Source organism: Lactuca virosa, chromosome 2 (genome assembly GCF_052849685.1).
Source record: "Lactuca virosa cultivar CGN04683 chromosome 2, Lactuca_virosa_CGN04683_v6, whole genome shotgun sequence".
Lineage (NCBI taxonomy): Eukaryota > Viridiplantae > Streptophyta > Magnoliopsida > Asterales > Asteraceae > Lactuca > Lactuca virosa.
The window spans coordinates 50,579,480-50,601,261 of record NC_136427.1 but is presented as its reverse complement, the minus strand read 5'-3'; positions in this window follow the sequence as shown (position 1 = coordinate 50,601,261).

Here is a 21,782-nt window from a genome sequence, read left to right as displayed (position 1 = left end):
TAAAGTTGGACCCATGAAAGATGACTCTCCCACAAAGATTCATGAGAGAGAAGGAACTAGTAGGGTTTGAGCCAGAAGCATTGTTATTGGAAGACATCTGAAAAGAAGAGGGAATAGATTAGATTAGATATAGAGATAGTCCTTAACAAAACACCCGAATGTAATATTAAGGCTAGGACCCAACACAATATTTTATAACTTAGAAGAGGGATGCCGTAATCTAAGCTGTAAGATATTTGAAGGTAGGTGAATGACGATTCACCAATTTCCACCATGAAAAACGAAATATTTAATTAGGTTTTTAATTGGTTTAGAAACTCCTAGATTCTTTGAGATTCATTGAACTTTCTTCAATGGCATGTTTCAATCTCGAGTGTGCCCTTCAAGTTTTGTGACTGGGATGCCGAGGATCACAAAACAAGGTGTGAAGTAACCATGCAAATTACTTGGTACCCTTAATGTATTACCCCTCAATCGATGTGCCGGTTAACCACACACGCTCCATCGATACTATGATAAACATTAAGTCACCCTTTACCTACCTTGTTAAGTTCAAGTTAGTGTGCCGGTTAACCACACACGCTCCACTAACGATTTAAACAAAGTGTAAAGTGTAATTTCATGGATTAGCACCTTATTCACATTTTCCTAAAATAACTAAGATTGGGAATTTAGTAATGTTTAGTTACTTTAGTATTATCATTATACTTTTAATGAGAATTTATAAGTCCTTGTCCTACCCGTTCGGCTAACGACCCTCCACCGATCAAGGAAGCGGTGGGTGAGAGTGGACACCCATTAAGTTGCCATTTTATAGGCAACAACCTTATACCCCCCCTTTTAGACTGGCTTCGTGAATGAGGCGTACTAGCGGTAAGACGACTTGATCTTATACATATATATATTATTAACTTATAATATTATAAAGTATAAGGGTTGAATTTTAACTTTTTAAAATTCTAAAGGTTGGAACTAAAGTTTTAATCATGACTTTACTTGTTCCAAAAATTGAGGGCAAGTTTTGTAAACTTTGAAAACTTTTCATTTCTTATAACTTATGAATTTAATTGAGTATTAAAATGAAGACTTTTCATTTTTCTAAATCTTGTGTTCTTTTAATGGTTTTTAATAAAGTGACTTTTGGTTATCCATAACTTAAGAACTAGTTATGGACTCCATTAAAACACATAAAGATCAAGAATTAATCTAATCAATTATTAGCACATAATTTCTATGATCTTTTAAACTCATATGTTTATGAATGTTCATATCAAAAATTTCAAGAATCGTAAGTACATATACAAAACTTGAAATTTTGATACGAGCTTTTGAACAAAACTTCGATTTTCAAGTTTTTTTTTTGCATCAAGTATCAAATAAACAAACCAGGCTCTGATACCACTGATGGATTTTGAGCATTCTAATACTCCTATGGTGTACATGCAACCCTAGAAACCTTGGATCTATGTTTGACTAAGATACATGCAAATAATTATTTTTCCAAGGTTCTTATCCTAACTAGCATAGCATAGGGTACTTGAATAAAATAAAGCTAGTAGAATTACTTACCTTGTAGTAGAAGTTGATTGCTTGGAGTTTGAGAGCCTAGCACCAATAATGTGGATGCCTCAAATGGAAGTCACAAATCACCACAAACTTGGAAACTTGAGAGAATAGTCACAACTTTCTTGAAATCGGACCTCTTAGTTTACACACATCAACTAGTGTGATTTCAAGAACCAAAGCCTCCTTTATATAGTGTGGTGGATTAGGGTTACATCCATGTAAACCCTAATACCGATGTCTTTTCATTTCCATGAGATCCATGGGTTAAAGCTCCATGGAGTATCCATGGACTTTCCATGCAAGCCTAGCCCATTCCAAATAAGCATTAGCCAACACTATATAAATACAAGAGCCCATATTTAATTAGTCATACTTTTGATCTCTAAATTAATCCTAGATTAATTATAGATCAATACTAATTAAATAATATGATTTTATATTAATATATTAGAACTTATAATATATTAATAAATCATAACTTATACTATTCTCAAAAGATTATCCATAAATTGTTCGGGTGAAGTGTAACCCAAATGGACCATGCCGGGTCGGGTCAAGTACATACCAAATATATTTATGGACTTAGACACTATATCCAACATTAACATGGTTGTTCGGTCCCACTGAGAGATGCAAATGCATAAAGGTGTTGACTTTATGCATTAAGAGCTTTATTTTGAGGTTCTGTGAAGTTTTGGTGGAAAGTGCTTAAGTGGTTAACCCGGAAAATCAATTTTGGAGTGAGCCAATTTACGCCCCGCATAACTGGACGTACGCCCAACGTACCTAGATTTGGTCGCGATCAGGATTCATCGAGTACGCCCAGCGTAGGTGAGCGTACGCCCCGCGTACGACGTTTAGCTAGGGTTGGGATTGTTGTGTGTTTTTGGGCTTCTCATCTTTGGGCCACCTTGTTGCTTTGGGCCTTTTGGGGCATCTGAGATCGACTATTTGGACTAAGTAAATTATTGGGCTTTAAGAGAAGGCCCATATGGGGGTTGGGCCTAATTTGGAATACTGGGCCGTAAGTGGGCCTTTGTGGATCTTTTGGTTTTGGGCTTTTCGGTTTATGGATTTAGGCCTCAGTTTTCGTTCAAGTTGGGCCAGGGGTAAAATGGTCCTTTTACCCCAAGTATGGATTGTGGACCATAGAGTGGAACCCAATTGCTAATTGGTTGTTATTTTGTAGTGATAGCTCAGGGAGTCGTCAGGGCAGCAGGTAGGGATTTCTTTCAGTGAGCTTCAGCATGTGAGGTGAGTCTCCTCACTGTTCTATGGGTAGAAGGCACCAATTCATGTATTGTAGGAAGAACCGAGGGGTAGCCCTTGGCATTTTGTATGAAAGGCCAGCAGGTGGCTCCTGGCAATCTGTATGCAAGACCAGAGTTTGAACTCTGGCAATTAATTAGTTAAGTAGTTGTAGATTGTATGTTAGTTGTCTTTGTTATGCTTGCAAGGAAGACCATGAGGTGGCTTCTGGAACTTGTCTGTAAGACCCAGGGTTTTGGCCCCCGGCCTGGCAAGGAAGACCATGATACAGCTCGTGGCATAATGACAAGACTATGGTTGGCACATAGCAGTTTTATTGATTGATTTAATATGCATGATATGTATGGCTCGTTTGATATGTATGGTATGTAATATTTGGGTAAGTTATTAAGCTTTGTGCTTACATTTTGTGGTTTATGGTTTCAGGTACTTCCGGTTCGATAGGGAAGGTCCCGAATTGATCGCAGCGTATACACCCGTGTTTTTCCGCAATTCATGATTTTGGGATTTACTCTGATAATTGTTTTACTCTGGAATACTTTTAATTGTTTGATAAAGATAAAGGAATCTTTGAATATATATATATATATTAAAAATGAAATTTTTACCCTTGATTTTTGTGATGTTACAATAGAATTGCCTGATTATATGATGCCTGATAGCCTAGGTTCTTCCTTATATGAAATTGACATCATTACTGTAGTTGCTTAGTGTAGGCATCATAGTTATACATAACTAAGATTCTATAGCCTGAGAATGTATGGTTTGGCCTTCTTTCCTGTTCTTGTTTGATGAAGGGTTTAGGCTAGGATCAGTTATTTGACTGTCTATAGGGTCCAATGTTATGTATGATTAGCTTACACGAGTGTTGCAGGGTTGGTGGAAGTTTCATGGATGAGTTGTGTGGGGTCACTCGACCAGTTTCGTGATGTTTATCCTTCCTCTAGGGAGTGAGGATTGAGCGTATGAGTTTCCTAGTGTGTATTTTTAGGGTTGTTGTGATGATCCTTGAGAAAAATACGGGTAGGTGTGGAAGGTAGTTTGGGCCCGTACTACTGGAAGCACAGGACCCGTACGCGTAACAGGGAAGTCACAACCCCTAGATCTTTGTTGGGAGTTGGTTCCCCTGGTATGATATGTGTGTTATATGATATCTCCCTAGTTTATTTTTAGTATGGTGACAGCGAGACGATTTGAGACAGGATCCGAATCGGGATCGGAAGCTGGCAGCCAAGATGGGCCAACTGTGTCCGAGGACAGGATTAGGGAGATCCTTCAGGAGGAGGTTGTTGCTCACTTTCGAGCACAGAAGCTAGAGATGTTTGGGTCTATTAAGACTGCCATGGTGGAGTACTTTGACGAGCGTTATGTTGCATTGTATGAGGGGGCTGCTGCTGCAGCCACCACAACCGTTGCGGCTGCTGGGAAAGCCTTTCAGTATCGGGACTTCGACAATACGAAGCCACCAACTTTTGATGGAGTTTAGGATCCGATCATAGCCATGAGATGGCTGTCTGACGTCGAGGGATGCTTTTTCAGTTTCTCTTTCCCAGCTGATCAGAGGTTCAGGTGCGCTCTGAACCTTCTTAGCTCCAGAACGAATGATTGGTAGAGGCTTGTTACCAGCTCGTATTCTCCTGAGCAGAGGAATGCAGTGACTTAGGAGCAGTTCTCGGAGATGTTCTGTTCTAGATATGTTCCGCTGGTGGAGCGTGAGAGGTTGGCCCATTATTATTTAGACTTGAGACAGGGGATGGTGTCGGTGACGGAGATTACCAAGATGTTCACAGAGAGGCCATTTTTTGTCCTGAGTTTGCTGCTTCTGAGTAAGCTCAGATGACCCGTTACTTGAGCATGCTCAAGACGAAAATCATGCAATTTATATCCACCAAAATTTATGGTTCATTGCTGGAGTTATAGGAGGCCTCCAGGCGGCATGAAATTGAGACAGAGCTCCAATCGAGAGAGCAGAGACCGGCCCCGACGTAGTCGCAGCCTGCGCCGAAGCGGTTCAGGGCCGATGATTCTAGGTCTAGGAGTCAGAGGTGCCACACTTGTGGGAAGTGCGGAAAGGTTCATGATGGAGGTTATCGATGTTCTTCGGGATGCCACAAATGTGGCAAGCAAGGTCACATTGCAAGGGACTGCCGGCAACAGGCTCCATCTTCTAGCATCAGACTTTGTTATCATTGTGATCAGGTGGGCCATATGAAGGCCCAGTGCCACTTGCTTGCTGCCAGGACGACACAGACTCTAGCGTCGGCTGCTCTGAGGATCACGGATGGGAGTAAGGGCAGGGCGGAGCCCCCGAGGGCTCGAGGTCGTACTTTCCATCTCACTGCCGTGGAGGCCAGAGCAGCTGCAGATGTCGTCACTGGTATGTTTCTATTTATTGTTCTATTGATATTGTTTTATGTTATGCATATATATATATATATATATATATATATATATATATATATATATATATATATATATATATGTATATATATATATATATATATATATATATATATATATATATTTATATGCTACTAATAGGTACGTTCTTACTGAACTATTTGCCTGCTCTTGTGTTATTTAACTCCGGCGCGAGTCGGTCCTTTATATCTCGATCATTCAGTAGGGAGTTTAATATGCCTATCGGGGAGTTAGAGTGTCCGTTGCGAGTTTCCATCGCCAACGAACATGGGGTTTCTGTATCTGCAGTATATTAGGGTTGTGTATTAGAGATCTTCGTGGTGCCTTGTCCGATTGATCTGATCCCTATCCCGATGGGGGATGTATACGTGATAGTGGGTATGGACTGGTCATGATTGATTGTGAGGGTAATCGATTGGTAGTTCGAGCCCCAAGTTGGAGAGATCTGGTTATCTATAGGGAGGGCACTAGGATTGGTTCAGGGTTTTGTTCGGCAGCTAGGGCTCGACAGTATATTCACCACGGGTGTGCCGGTTATCTGGCTTATATGGTTGATACCTGGGTTGGGGAGAAGACTTCAGTTTCAGAGGTTCTAGTTGTCAGGGAGTTTACTGATGTATTTCCGGAGGAGTTACCCAGCGTGCCTACCGAGAGGCAGGTCCAGTTCAGGATTGACCTTGTGCCAGGTGCGGCCCCGATTGCCAAGGCGTCATACCGCTTGGTACCACTTGAGATGAAGGAGTTGTCATCTCAGCTGCAGGAGCTGCTAGGCAAGCAGTTCATTAGACCGTACAGTTCTCCGTGGGGAGCGCCAATACTGTTTGTCAAGAAGAAGGATTGTTCACATTGGATGTGAATTGATTACGGGGAGTTGAACAAGTTAACGGTGAAGAACCGTTATCCCCTTTCGCGAATTGATGACCTCTTTGATTGATTCCGATTACTCGATGCTCAAATGATGCTTGCTCTGTGCTTTTTAGGAGTTGTTACTAACATCAGCTAACTAGTAAGCAAATATGTTAAGTTACATATTGCGGAAACTAAATAATTTTAGAAGGTTAGGTTTTAACTCTATTGCATAGCTCTTGTTTGACTCCAACCGTTGTAGTGTGAGACCTTTCATTCGAAAAATTATATGGTGTCAGTGATATGTAATTGTATTTGTGAGCTAGTTAGAGGGTGCTGGTAGGAGTTCCTTCTACAGCTAATGGTGGTTACCCTAGGAAAAACTAAGAAAAGATTTAGTGTTAGGAGCCTTGTTTTTTGGAGATTATTTGTGTGGGTAAGGAGTGACTTGGAGGTATCAAAGCGATCCTTACAGATAGATGTGGAAGGTAGTATGGGCCCGTACTACTGGAAACAGAGGATTCATACTCGAGTCAAGGAGAACTGCGATGAAACCAGGGAGCTTGTAGAGTACGAGACTCCTTGATATACATATATATATATATATATATATATATATATATATATATATATATATATATATATATATATTGATGCATATTCTGATGGTTTATATGGTCTATTTTCTGTATGGTGACTCTTCGAGGCAGACCGGTTGGTGGTTTTGGTGCTGGTGAGGGCTCGGGCTCAGGTTTTGGAGCCGGGCAATTGGATGATCAGATGTGGGAGTTCATTTCTTCTGATATTGCTTGCAGCATACTTGAACATAATCTTATGATCTTTGGTACGATTAAGGAGGGTATCATGGAGGTGTTGGAGGAGTGTTTGGTCTCTTTCCGTTCTGAGATGGTAGCTTTGATTGGGACTCTTTCACTGACCTTCAGGGAGTGCCGGTCATGCGGGGATCCAGATTACTATGGGGAGAAGGAACCGATTGCGAACATGTATTGGTTAGCGGATGTCGCTAACGCCTTCCGCACCAGCAGTTGTCCCGATGGGGCAAAGGTCAGACTTGCTTCCTATCTTCTGAAAGATAGTGCTCGAGACTGGTGGGAGGAGGTTGGGTCCTCCGTTGGTGATGAGGTTGTTGATTCGATGACATGGGATGATTTTACGACCAGATTACGAGTTGATTTCACGCCAGTGATTGAGGTGTAGCAGCTGGCGAGGGAGTTTTTGTTGGATAAGGTGTCTAAGTCCATAACTATTTCTGGTATGTACTTGACCCGACCCGGCATGGTCCATTTGGGTTGCATGGCACCATGCAATTGGATAAACTAAAATGAGAGAAATAACACTTATGGTTTATTAATATATTATAAGTTCTAATATATTAATAATATTATTTAATTAGTTTGATCAAGAATTAATTTAGAATTAATTAAGTGATCAAAAGATAACTAATTAAATATATGGGTTGATTACGTAAATTATGCATAACTTGTATAGTGGGCTAAGAGGCTCCATGGATTATCAAGTTGGGTTAAACCCATAGGATGCTCCATGGGAGTTACAAACCCATGGGTCATGGAAATGAAGAGTCATGACACATTAGGGTTTACATGGTGTAACCCTAGATGTGTCAACACTATATAAAGAACCCATGCTCCACCAAAATGGTGGCACATAAGAAACAAGAGGGCTAGGCCGATTTTAGAAGTGTGTATTCTCTCTAAAGTCATTCCAAAAGCATTTGGTGTTGTGTGAAGCATTTGAGGCATCACACTTGGGGTGCTAGGCTCACAAGGTTTCAAGGATCATAAGCAACAACAAGGTAAGTTATTCTATCTTTCATGCAAGTTAAAATTTGTTTCCCATGTATGCTAGATATGAATATAACCTTGGAATTCAACTTTGCATGATAATTAGACAAACATAGATCCAAGGTTATTAGGGTTGCATGTACACTTAGGAAGTGTTAGAATGCTCAAAACCCATCAGTGGTATCAGAGCGTAGGTTTCTTTGTTGTTTTTTTTTTTTGTGCAAACTGCTTGAAAAAAAATCGTTTTTCTGTTTTCTGCTCGTATGAAAGTTTGCACATTTGTTGCTGGAAATGGACTAGAAACATTACCCTAAACTGTTTTGATGTTTTAAAACTTGTTTTAGATGGTGTAATGTTTATGCTAATCCATTTACAATGGCAATTATCAAATTACAAGTTTTGTTTAAGTGTAATTTTTGATTCTTGAAAGTGTTCATATTCATGTTCTTGAACTTATGAAGATTAGATGATCATAGGAATTGTTTGTAACCTTCATGGTAGTTTAATTCATGATCATAATGTGTTTTAATGGAGTCCATAACTTGTTCTCAAGTTATGAAAAACCAAAAGTCTCACTTTTATTAAAGCCATTAAAAGAACACAAGAGTTATAAAAATGAAGAGTCTTCATTTTTATTACTCAATTAATTCATAAGTTATAAGAAATGAAAAGTTTTTGAAGTTTACAAAACTTGCCCTCAAGTTTTGGAACAAGTAAAGTCTTGATTAAAACCTTAGTTCCAACCCTTAGAATTTTAAAAGTTAAAATTCAACCCTTATACTTTATAATATTATAAGTTACTAATATATATATGTATAAGATCAAGTCGTCTTACCGCTAGTACGCCTCATTCACGAAGCCGGTCTATAAGGGGGGTATAAGGTTGTTGGCTATAAAATGGCAACTTAATGGGTGTCCACTCTCACCCACCGCTTCCTTGATCGGTGGAGGGTCGTTAGCCGAACGGGTAGGACAAGGACTTATAATTCTCATTAAAAGTATGATGAATATTATAAAGTAACTAAATGCTTTTATTAAATTCCCAATTTTAGTTACTTTAGGAAAAATGTGAATAAGGTGCTAATCCATGAAATTACACTTTACACTTTGTTTAAGTCGTTGGTGGAGCGTGTGTGGTTAACCGGCACACTAACTTGGACTTAACAAGGTAGGTAAAGGGTGACTTAAGGTTTATCATAGTATCGGTGGAGCGTGTGTGGTTTACCGGCACATCGATTGAGTGATAAACTTTAAGGGTACCAAGTGATTTGCATGGTTACTTCCCATCTCGTTTTGTGATCCTTGGTATCCCAGTCACAAAACTTGGAGGGCACACTCGAGATTGAAACATGCCTTTGAAAAAAAATTTCATTGAATCTCAAAAGAATCTAGGAATTTCTAAGAACCAATTAAAAACCTAATATCTATATTTCGTTTTTCATGGTGGAAATTGGTGAATCGTCATTCACCTACCTTTCAAATATGTTATAGCTTGGATTACGGCATACCTCTTTTAAGTTATAATATATTGTGATTGGATCCTAGCCTTAATATTACATTTGGGTGTTTTATTAAGGACTCTCTTAATATCTAAACTCATCTTGTTCTCTTCTTTCAGATGTCTTCAAACAATGCTGCTTCTGGCTCTAATCCTAATGGCTCCTTTACCCTTATGAACTTGTGTGGGAAAGTCATTTTTGATGGATCCAACTTCAATGAATGGATCAGAAACATCAGGATGATTACCCGCTACGAGGACAAAGAATATGTCCTTGACAAGGAGCTTAAGGAGATTGATGAGACCACTGCAACTCCCAAGGAGATCGCTGACTTCCGGGCACATGAAAGGGATGCTACAAAAGTGGCATGCATCATGTTGGCCACCATGACAGCGGAACTCCAAAAGTCCTATGAGGACTTCTACCCTTTTGAAATGCACCAAGATCTGATGGAAAGATACCATCAAAGTGCACGACAAGAGAGGTATGAAATCATATGCTCTATCATAAGAACCATGATGAAGGACGGGGAATCCGTCACGAGCCACATGCAGAAAATGCAAAGGTATGTGGATCGGTTGCTGAAGCTTAATGTGAACTTCCCTGAGGAGCTTGCAATAGATATCATTTTGCACTCCTTACCATCGTGCTATGATCAATTCCGCAAGACATATCACATGAATAAGGAAGAGGTCACACTCAGCAAACTTCAGGGACTCCTCAAGACCGCAGAAACACGTCTTAAGGGTAAGTTGGTTGTTAACACTCCTACTCCAAACTTCGCCCCGGTTTTGGCAATCGGGAAAGGTCGAGGGAAGAAGAGGAAGAGCTCTTCGAAGGGTACCAAGGCTAGGACCCTTGATGGCTCTTCTTCAAGTGGAACCAAGAAAGGTTTCGTCACTCCTTCTTCTGACCCTAAAGAGGCTGAATGCTTCTATTGCCATGAAAAGTCACATTGGAAGCGGAACTGCCCAAAGTACCAGCAAGATGTGAAGGATGGGAAAGTTAAACCCAACCATGCAGGTATTTACACTATCTTATCTAATAACTCACCCCATTCTAACTCTTGGGTCCTTGATACCGGTTGTGGTATTCATATCTGTTCTGATTTGCAGGGACTAAGAAGAAGTGAGAATGTGGAGCATGGAAGAATAAACTTAATCATGGGGAATAGGAAAGCTTTACCTGTCACCAAGATTGGAGTTTATACTTTATCGCTAAGTAGTGGGTTTAGTTTAGATTTAAATAAATGTTGTTATTCGCCAGAAATGGCAAGAAATATTATTTCCTTTCATGCATTGTATAAACAAGGTTTCACCTTTTCATTTGATAATGAAGTTGGTTCGATTAATGCTTTCTTTAATAATGTTCTTTATTTTAAAGCATTACCTTGTGATGGTGTGTATGAAACTGTATCTGTGGTTGATAACTTAGGAAATAATGTATTGTGTATTGATTCTGTTAATAATAATAACTTGGATAAAGCATCATTATGGCATTGTCGTCTTGGACATATAAGCAAGAAACGCATAGGCCAACTCCAAAAGGATGGAGTCTTGGAGTCATTTGACCTAAAGTCAGATGATAGTTGCGAATCATGCTTACTTGGAAAAATGACAAAGTCACCCTTCACAGGTTCTTGTGAGAGGGGTGAAGGTTTGTTGGATCTTATACACACGGATGTGTGTGGACCCTTCAAACATGCCACAAGGGATGCTAATCGTTATTATTTGACTTTTACTGATGATTACAGTAGATATGGATATGTCTACTTAATCAAGCATAAGTCAGAGACTTTTGAAAGGTTTGAAGAATTTAAACAGGAAGTCGAGAATCAATTGGGCAGGAACATTAAGATGCTTCGATCCGATCGAGGTGGTGAGTATCTTAGTTTAGAGTTCCTCGACTATCTTAGGGAATGTGGGATTGTCTCACAATTGACACCTCCCAGGACACCGCAGTTGAACGGTGTAGCTGAGAGGCGTAATCGAACCTTGTTGGATATGGTTCGTTCCATGATGAGTCGACCTTCGCTACCAATCTCATTTTGGGGGTATGCCTTAGAGACTGCCGCCCATATCCTTAATCTAGTCCCTACAAAGAAAGTTGCCAAAACTCCTCATGAGATGTGGACTGGTAAAGTACCCAAACTAGACCACATCAAGATTTGGGGTTGCGAGGCTTTCGTGAGACGCGAGACTCATGATAAGCTCGAACTCGAAGCGAGAGGTGTATTTTCATCGGCTACCCACAACAATCCTTTGGTTACCTCTTCTACAGACCTAGTGAAAATGTGGTCTTTGTAGCTAGGAGGACTGTCTTTCGAGAGAGAGAGTTCATAAGCCAAGGAGACAGTGGGAGGCAAGTTGACCTTGAAGAAATTTAAGAGTCAAGTGGTGAAGGAACTTCAAACCCTAGCACTCAACTTGAGGAGGAAACTCCTGTTGAGCCAATTGACAAGTCTGTACCTCTAAGGCGTTCCACAAGGGTTAGGAATGCACCTGAGAATTACTATGGATTCCATATTACTGCGGAAGGTGATACACTTATCAGTGATGAGACACTGATAGGTCTGGATGAACCTAACAGTTACGCGGAAAGAGGCCCTGAGTCAGCCAAGTGGAAAGAGGCAATGGACAGCAAGATACAGTCCATGTATGACAATCAAGTTTGGAACTTGGTTGAGAATGTACCAGGTCGTAAGACTGTAGGGTGCAAATGGATCTTCAAGAAGAAGACCGACATGGATGGTAATGTACACACTTATAAGGCACGAATGGTTGCAAAGGGTTTCTCACAAACTCCGGGAGTTGATTATGATGAGACCTTTTCTCCAGTGGCCAAGATTAAGTCTATTAGGGTTCTGTTAGCCATAGCTGCATTTCATGACTATGAAATATGGCAAATGGATGTCAAAACCGCTTTCCTTAATGGAAAGTTGGCTGAGGATGTTTACATGAGTCAGCCAGAGGGTTTTGTCAATACAGAGTACCCTAATAGAGTGTGTAAGCTTGAGAAATCCATTTATGGGTTAAAGCAAGCACCTCGCAGATGGAATCTTTGCTTTGATGAGAAAGTCAAAGAATTTGGCTTTTCTAGGAGTGAAGATGAATCTTGTGTATATGTCAAGGCTAGTGGGAGTATAGTTAGTTTTTTGGTATTGTATGTGGATGACATACTACTCATAGGAAATGACATCCCAACTCTGCAGGAAGTTAAGTCCTGGCTTGGGAAGTGTTTCTCTATGAAGGACCTAGGAGAAGCTGCCTATATTCTAGGGATAAGGATCTTGAGAGACCGGAGTAAAAGACTAACTGGACGTAGTCAGAGTACCTACTTGGATAAGGTGCTGAAGAGATTCGGCATGCAGGACTCCAAGAAAGGAGAGTTACCCATCCAGAGTAACGCCAGATTGAGTAAGACACAAAGCCCTAGTACTGAGGCTGAGATAGCAGAAATGAGTCGAATACCTTATGCTTCGGCTGTAGGATCGATCATGTATGCCATGACGTGTACTCGACCTGATGTAGCCTTTGCTTTGAGCATGGTTAGCAGGTATCAGGGGAACCCTGGCAAGGCACACTGGACTGCGGTAAAGAATATCCTCAAGTACCTACGGAGGACTAAGGACTGGGTCCTTACCCTCGGTGGGAGTGAAGACTTGAGAGTTGTAGGGTATAGTGATGCTAGCTTTCAGACTGATAGGGATAATTTCCGCTCTCAGTCAGGCTGGGTCTTTACCTTAAACGGAGGAGCAATTTCTTGGAAGAGTTCCAAGCAAGAGACAGTGGCTGATTCAACTTGCGAATCAGAGTATATAGCAGCTAGCGAGGCAGCAAAGGAGGCGATATGGCTGAAGAACTTCATTGGAGAACTTGGAGTTGTACCATCTATTAAAGAGCCAATGGAAATTTTCTGTGATAGTGAAAGTGCAGTTGCCTTAGCCAAGGAACCAAGGGATCACGGGAGATCCAGACACATCGATAGAAAATACCATTTCATCAGACATCGAATAGAAGAAGGACTCCTCGTGGCAAAGAGGGTATCATCGGATGAGAATCCAACAGATCCCCTCACGAAGGGACTGACTCGGGTTAAGCATCTCCAGCATGCTCGGAGCATAGGGCTGAAGGATGATATTAGATTTAGTAGTTAGATAACCTTGAAATTTGTAAAGTGTAATTGACATTAGATGATGAATAAAAGGCGTTTTATTTATGAATAAAGTGTTGCTATCTCTTGTCGATCGTTTACTATATTTCTTTTGCATGTTTTGACTTCCAGAATAATTATGTTTGGTATATCATATTATTCGAACCTCCACAGTCGGTCATATGTCGGAAGTAGGTATGAATCAAGACTGTCATGATTGGTTGCAGAGGTCTAAGTTGTTGGACATGGCTACAACACTCATGAGTGCTCATAAGTTCTGAGCATTGGACTCAACTCACGCTCACTGGAATCACTTCATGGAATTTATCTCGAGTGATCGTGAGACGGTAATATAATATAAGTCTTCAAACCTAGAGATATGATTTGTTACTTATGAGTTGGTTATGCATTGATTATACGTTAACGCATTGGTAACTCGATGTTATAAAACGTGCTTTTGTGTATAATTCAATGAGTGATAGAACAAACATATTAGTCGAAGTTTATCTGTTCCTTCTTGGATTAGAAGCTGATATCTGGGCCCCTCGATGATTTTGTTTTGACCTATGTACCGGGCCCGGTCAGAACTAAGTTGATGTGTTCAATTAAGTTCTTTGTCAAACAAATCGGAAATCGGGAAACAAACTGCTGGACAATAAGTAAGACATTGTTCCATGTATTTGTCCGACTGATATCTAGAACAGAGGATTATATGATCACTTATCTTAAATGGCGTATCATCATCTTCTCAGTTCCGAGAGACCTTGAAAGAGCTACAATTGCCGATCGGTTCCTGAAGTATTGCAGTTATAGTTATTAGACTTATCCAAGTGGGAGACTGTTGGATAAGGTGTCTAAGTCCATAACTATTTATGGTATGTACTTGACCCGACCCGGCATGGTCCATTTGGGTTGCATGGCACCATGCAATTGGATAAACTAAAATGAGAGAAATAACACTTATGGTTTATTAATATATTATAAGTTCGAATATATTAATAATATTATTTAATTAGTTTGATCAAGAATTAATTTAGAATTAATTAAGTGATCAAAAGATAACTAATTAAATATATGGGTTGATTATGTAAATTATGCATAACTTGTATAGTGGGCTAAGAGGCTCCATGGATTATCAAGTTGGGTTAAACCCATAGGATGCTCCATGGGAGTTACAAACCCATGGGTCATGGAAATGAAGAGTCATGACACATTAGGGTTTACATGGTGTAACCCTAGATGTGTCAACACTATATAAAGAACCCATGCTCCACCAAAATGGTGCACATAAGAAACAAGAGGGCTAGGCCGATTTTAGAAGTGTGTATTCTCTCTAAAGTCATTCCAAAAGCATTTGGTGTTGTGTGAAGCATTTGAGGCATCACACTTGGGGTGCTAGGCTCACAAGGTTTCAAGGATCATAAGCAACAACAAGGTAAGTTATTCTATCTTTCATGCAAGTTAATATTTGTTTCTCATGTATGCTAGATAGGAATATAACCTTGGAATTCAACTTTGCATGATAATTAGACAAACATAGATCCAAGGTTATTAGGGTTGCATGTACACTTAGGAAGTGTTAGAATGCTCAAAACCCATCAGTTTTAGGACCTTCGCTAGACTACTAAGACGGTGGCGGAGATGACCGTGATGTTCCATGAGAGGGCGCTATTGGTTCCGCAGTATGTGGCATATGAGGAGATGAAGAAGGCGAGGTACCATGAGATGTTGAGGAGTGACATTCGGCAGTTTCTGAGCCGGTCCAGTTGCAGGACACTAGAGGAAATGATTGAGAGAGCTAGGGAGAGGGAGATTGTTTTTGAGATTGAGAGGAAGAGGAAGCCAGATCAGGCTCAGGTTTCAGGGAGTTTGGGCAAGTGGCCCAAGGTATTTGATTCTAGATCGAGAGGCCATCAAGGCTGGAGCCACTGTGGCACGTTCGAGAAAACGCACGATAGGGCGTGCAGGGTGGGTGGTTCTGGTTGCTTCAAGTGCGGCTGGACGGGTCATATTAGCAGGGATTGTACCGCTACTACCACCACCACCCCAATATCTGATCTGATTTGCTTCCATTGCAATCAAAGGGGACACAAGAAGGTCCATTGTTCGAGTTTGACTGCAGCAGGACTGGTGGCAACACCCGTTCCTGTGACTCTAAGGATTAATGATGATCGCCAGGGCAAGGCGGATGCGCCTGTGGTGAGGAGTAGGGCTTTTCAGCTGACAGCCGAGGCGGTTCGTGCAACACCTGATGTGGTGACGGGTATGTATTTTTTGGATTAGGTGTCTAATCCCATAACTATTATTGGTATATACTTGAATTGATAGTAGCACAACCCTTTTGGGTTGCCCTCAAAACTAGCAACTAGAGAGGATGACTTTTACAGAGAGAGTTTGATTTATTACTTGATTAATAAATTGAAATAAATAATTTGTTAATATATTATCAGAATAATATATTAATTAGAAATAGTAATATTTAATCAGAAATTAATTGGAATTAATTTTGGGATAAAGGAATTAATTGAAAGTACATGGACTGAAGTGTAACTGTTCAATAGTTGAACAAGAGGAAATCTAGAACCCTCCATTAGGTATGGACGGTTTCTTAAGGCCTAAGGGATTCTAGAATTATCCCTGGTGGATAAATAGAAAGGTGGATAATTACATGGCTTAAGAAAATCTTGGATTTGGGCTTATCTAGGGTTTCCTGACTGCACTATAAATACAACCTCAACCCTAGAATTTTCGGCCATCTGTTATTGTGAAGAGCCAGCCAAATTTTCTAGCCTCCCTCCTCTCTCTCAATCATCTTCCTTTTCTAGTGTTGGGTGTGAACCACTAGAGGCGTGACATTTGTGACTCTTGCTCTCAAGGCTTCAACAATACAAGGATTTTTATTGTTATTACTAAATAGCAATCAATGTATGTTTCTCCTAACCCTATTTGTATTTTCAAAAATATTATAGTGTTCTGGGGTTTTTATTTTTGTAGTTCAAAATTGTATGTTCAGTTAGAGAAAACATAGATCAAGCATTAGGGTTGCATGCACACATAGGGATTATATGTTTTGCATAATACCCATCAGTATCTTCTCCTTATCTTCTTATTTATATCGAATTTCCTGCTTATATTTATGTGTTTTATTTTATGATCGTTCCTCGTGAACGGTATTTTCTGCAATGGTATTGTTTGATTCGCGGGCTAGCCGATCCTTTGTATCTCGTGCACTTAGCAAGAGGTTTTTCGGAGCTCTGGGGGAGATGTATGTTCCTTTAGACGTCGAGATTACACATGATCGATCAGTCCGGGTAGCGAGGGTTAATCGGGCTGGTATTCTTCAGATGTTTTGCGAGCAGTATCTGATTGACTTGGTTCCCATTCCTTTGTGCGGGGACAAGGTTATCATGGGTATGGATTGGTTGAGCCCCAATGGGGCGGTGATCGATTGTGGGAACTAGTTAGTTCGAATTCAAACCCCAAGTAGGAGAGAGTTAGTGGTTTAGGGAGAGAGAGCTCAGCGCGGGCCGATTTTGTGTTCAACAGCGAGGGCTAGACGTTATCTTCATCAGGGTTGTTCCGCATTTGTCGCCTATGTTATGGATACTCGGGATAAGGGTAAGGAGACCGTGGATGATGTGTCGATTGTGCGGGAGTATCCGGATGTGTTTCCGGAGGATTTGTCTGGGGTGCCTTAGGAGAGGCAGGTGCAGTTTAGGATCAACCTGGTTCCTGTTGCCGCTCTAATAGCCAAGACACCATATCGGTTAGCTACTCCACAGACGCAGGAGTTGTCTACACAGCTGCAGAAGCTGTTAGACAAGGGGTTCATTAGACCAAGAAGTTCACCATGGGGAGCACCGATCTTATTCGTGAAAAAGAAGGATGGGTCTCATCGGATGTGTATTGATTATAGTGAGCTGAATAAGCTAACGGTGAAGAACCGTTATCCACTCCCGAGGATTGATGATTTGTTTGACCAGCTTCAGGGTGTCTCTTGGTTTTCCAAGATTGATCTGTGTTTAGGTTACCACTAGATGATGGTTAGAGAGGAGGATATACAGATGACGGCCTTCCAGACTCGCTGTGGTCATTACGAGTTCGTGGTGATGCCTTTTGGGCTCACCAATGCTCCAGTTGTGTTCATGGGCTCCCCAATGCCTTCTGGTTGCGCGAGGTCAGTTTCTGGGGCACCTTGTCAACTAGAATGGTATTCTGGTCGATCTAGCCAAGGTCGAGGTCGTGATGAGGTGGGAGGTTATGAGGTCTCCATCTGAGATTCGGAGTTTCCTTGGATTAGAAGGTTACTATCGGAGATTCATCTAGGATTTCTCCAAGATAGCTATTCTGTTGACCCGATTAATGAAGAAGACCGTCACTTTTTGTTGGGGGCCTGAGCAGTAGGCAACTTTTGATACCCTGATACAGAGACTATGCGATGTGCAGATTTTGACCTAGCCGGAAGGTGTTGAGGATTTTGTGGTTTATTGTGATGCATCGATCATAAGTTTGGGTGCAGTTCTGATGCATAGGGGTTGCGTGATCGCTTATGCCTCGGGGCAGTTGAAGCCTCATGAGGCAAACTATCTGACACATGATTTGGAGTTGGGAGATGTGGTTTTCGTCCTCAAGATTTGGAGACATTACTTCTATGGGATCCATTGTACCATTTACATGGATCACAAGAGCCTGAGGTATCTGATGGATCAGTCGAATCTGAATATGAGTCAGCGCCAGTGGTTGGATGTGGTGAAGGATTATGATTGTGAAATCCTTTACCATCCGGGGAAGTCCAATGTGGTGGCCGATGCTCTCAGCCGCAAGGCGGTCGCGGCTCTGATCAGGGATATTTGTTTGAGGATGACCATGATTACTCCGCTATTGGAGTGGATTCATGAGGCTCAGATTGAGGCTATGAAGGAAGAGCACATTGTGGGTCAGGTGGCTTCCTTTAATTATGATAGTCGAGGATTATTGACTCTTCATCGGAGGGTATAGGTTCCGTATTGCGGCGGTGTGCATCAGATTCTGATGGAGGAGTCGCACAAGTCGAGGTTCTCTATTCATACCGAGGTGACGAAGATGTATAGAGATCTTCGTCCTGATTATTAGTGGCTCTGCATGAAGCGGGATGTGGCTTGATATGTGGAGAGATGTTTGACTTGTAGGAAATTCACGGTCGAGCATCAGCAACCTCACGGAAAGATGCAACCTTTGGATATTCCTATTTGGAAATGGGAGGAGATTACCATGGATTTCATTACAAAGTTGCCTCAGATTGCGCGCGGAGTGGATTCGATTTGAGTCATCGTGGATCGATTGACCAAGAGCGCGCATTTTATCCCGATTCAGGAGAGTATCTATGCGGAGAAGTTGGCTGAGGTATACATCAGGGAGGTTGTAGCACGATATGGGGTGCCGGTTTCGGTGATTCTGACAAGGATGTCTGGTTTACTTCTAGATTTTGGAAGAGGTTCCATGACGAGTTGGGTACTCGTCTCCATTTCAGTACAACATTCCATCTGCATACTGACGGGTAGAGCGAGCGGACTATTCAGACCTTGGAGGATATGCTTCGGGAGTGTGTTTTGGATTTCGGTGGGAGTTGGGATATGTATCTTCTGTTAGTTGAATTTTCGTATAACAACAACTATCACGCCAGCATCGACCGACCTCCTTTTGAGATGCTTTATGGGAGGAAATGCAGGACCCCGATTTGTTGGGGTGTGGTCGGTCAGCGAGTCATGGGGAGTACCGAGGTGGTACTTAATACCACTGAGTTAATACAACAGGTTCGAAGTAGACTCCAGACAGCTCAGAGTTGGCAGAAGAATTATGCCAACAAACGCCGATCAGATCTAGAGTTCCAGGTTGGGTACATGGTTCTCCTGAAGGTATCACCTTGGAAAGGTGTCATCCGATTCAGGAACAAGGGCAAATTGGGCCCCAGATATATCGGTCCTTTCAGGTTTTTGGCCCGGGTGGGCCGGGTTGCTTATCGCTTGGATCTTCTTGAGGAGCTTAGTCAGATCCATATCATATTTCACGTCTCTCAGTTGCGGAAGTGTTTAGTGTATGATTCCGCGGTGGTTCCATTGGACAATATTCAGGTGGATGATCGCCTGAGTTACATCAAGAGACCGGTAGTGATTCTTGACCGGAAGAAAAAAACCTTGAGGAACAAGGTTGTTGAGTTGGTGAAAGCACAGTGGCAGCATCGCAAGGGTTCAGAATGGACATGGGATCTAGAGGATGAGATGAGGGAGTACTACCCGGAGTTATTTGGAGCAGCGGACTTCTAGGATGAAGTTTGATTCAAGTAGGGGAGAATTATAACATTCAAGTTTTGGGTAAGTTTCTCGTTTAGTCCTTAATGCTAAATTGTTATCAATTTGGTCCTTTGCCAGTACGCAGGGAGTACTCTATGAGTACACTTAGCGTACTAGCCTTCCGATGGTCGGGTTGGAGTACGAATGGCGTACGTAGGTCTGGGAAAAACCCTAATTTTTAGGGTTTGTGCCCTATCTAAACATCTTAAACTCACCTCCTGGACATTTTAGACCAACCTCCATCCCCCTTGTCTCAGAGAACGAAACCCTAAGTGTGTTAGTGAGTTTTTGAGCTTGATAAAGAGACTTTTGGTGCCTTAAGGTGAAGAAGAAGAAGAGAAACCCTTGGAGAAGTAGATTGAGCTTGTGGATCTAGGATCACCTTCTCATTTCCAAGCATTTTGAGGTAAAAATCTCACACCTTTATGTCCATATATGATAGATCTTCTATATTGTGTTTCTTGGGTATTTTTGAGCCTTTTATGTTAAAGGTGGGCTTTTGATATACTCCAGGAGTAATTGATCCTAGATCTTAGCTCCATTCAGTACCCATGATCATAAAAATGCAAACTTTATGGTGTATTTTGACCCATGCATGTATTAAGACCTTTGTTATGCTCTTTTTGAGCTCTTAAGCGCCATTAAGCCATGCATACATGTAAACTTGCCAACTTTACATGATAAGTCACCTTTAGGGACCAGATCTGAGAGTTTAGATAAAGGACTTAGTGGTTTATGTGCTTAATGGAGTATGTTGGCACACTAGGGAGTACGCAGGGCGTACCCAGCTGGTACGCTGCGCGTACTAGCCCCAGATGGAGTACGCTAAGCATACGAGCAGAGTATGCCCCGCGTACTCAGCAGATGGGCTTTTGGGCTTATCGTCCTCGGTATTGGGCCATTGTATGGATTTGGAAGTTTGGGCCTACTTGGACCATTAGACCTCTGTTTTGGGCTTTGGACTAGCATGTTGGGCTTCTTTGGATTTTAGACCTATGATAGGTTTTGGGCCCAATTTGGAAGATTGGGCCATATATTGAGCTTTAGGATTTCGACCTTTGAATGGCTAATTTGGGCCTTGGTTTTAGGCCAAGTTAGATAAAGGGTAAATTGGACTTTTACCCTGGTTATGGGCCATATAGCTTAGACTTTTGGTTATGGGTCTGAATCCAATTATTAATTGGATGTTATTTTGATAATGATAGTGCGGGGATTTTCGGACCAGCAGCCAGAGATTCATTCGAGTGATTCAGCAACTTGAGGTAAGTATCCTCACTGTGTTTAGCGGGTCGAAGGCACCAATGCTGGCCCATGGTTTATTATGTTAGGATGCTAGATATCTGTGTGACTCTTGCATGTGTTATGTGTTGGTATGATTACCGGAAAAGGCCCGATCTCGGGCGGGGCCGATGATCGTACTGTATGTTATTATCTTTTTAATTATCGCATGTGTTTGTAAGATTATATTTTTTTATGATTATATGTATACCGGGCGGGGCCTGATGACTGATAGATTTGTATATCGAGTGGGGCTCGATGTCGGGCGGGGCCTAATGATGGGCAGGGCCCATTATGTGTTTATTATGTTTAGTATGTGGTATTTTGGGGAACTCACTAAGCTTTCTGCTTACGGTTTTCAGTTTATGTTTCAGGTACTTCTGGTTCGAAAGGGAAGAGTCAAGGATGATTGCAGAGCACACACCACCTTATTCCGCATTTTGTGATTTACTCTAATGTTTTATGATGTATTGATACACTTTGTTCCACCTTGGTTTCATGATGATGTTTTGGATTACAGTTTTATTAAACTAAAAATGAAAATTTTGTCTTATTTTTGGGACGTTATAGTGTTGTTAATCCACTTCCAAATAAGATCT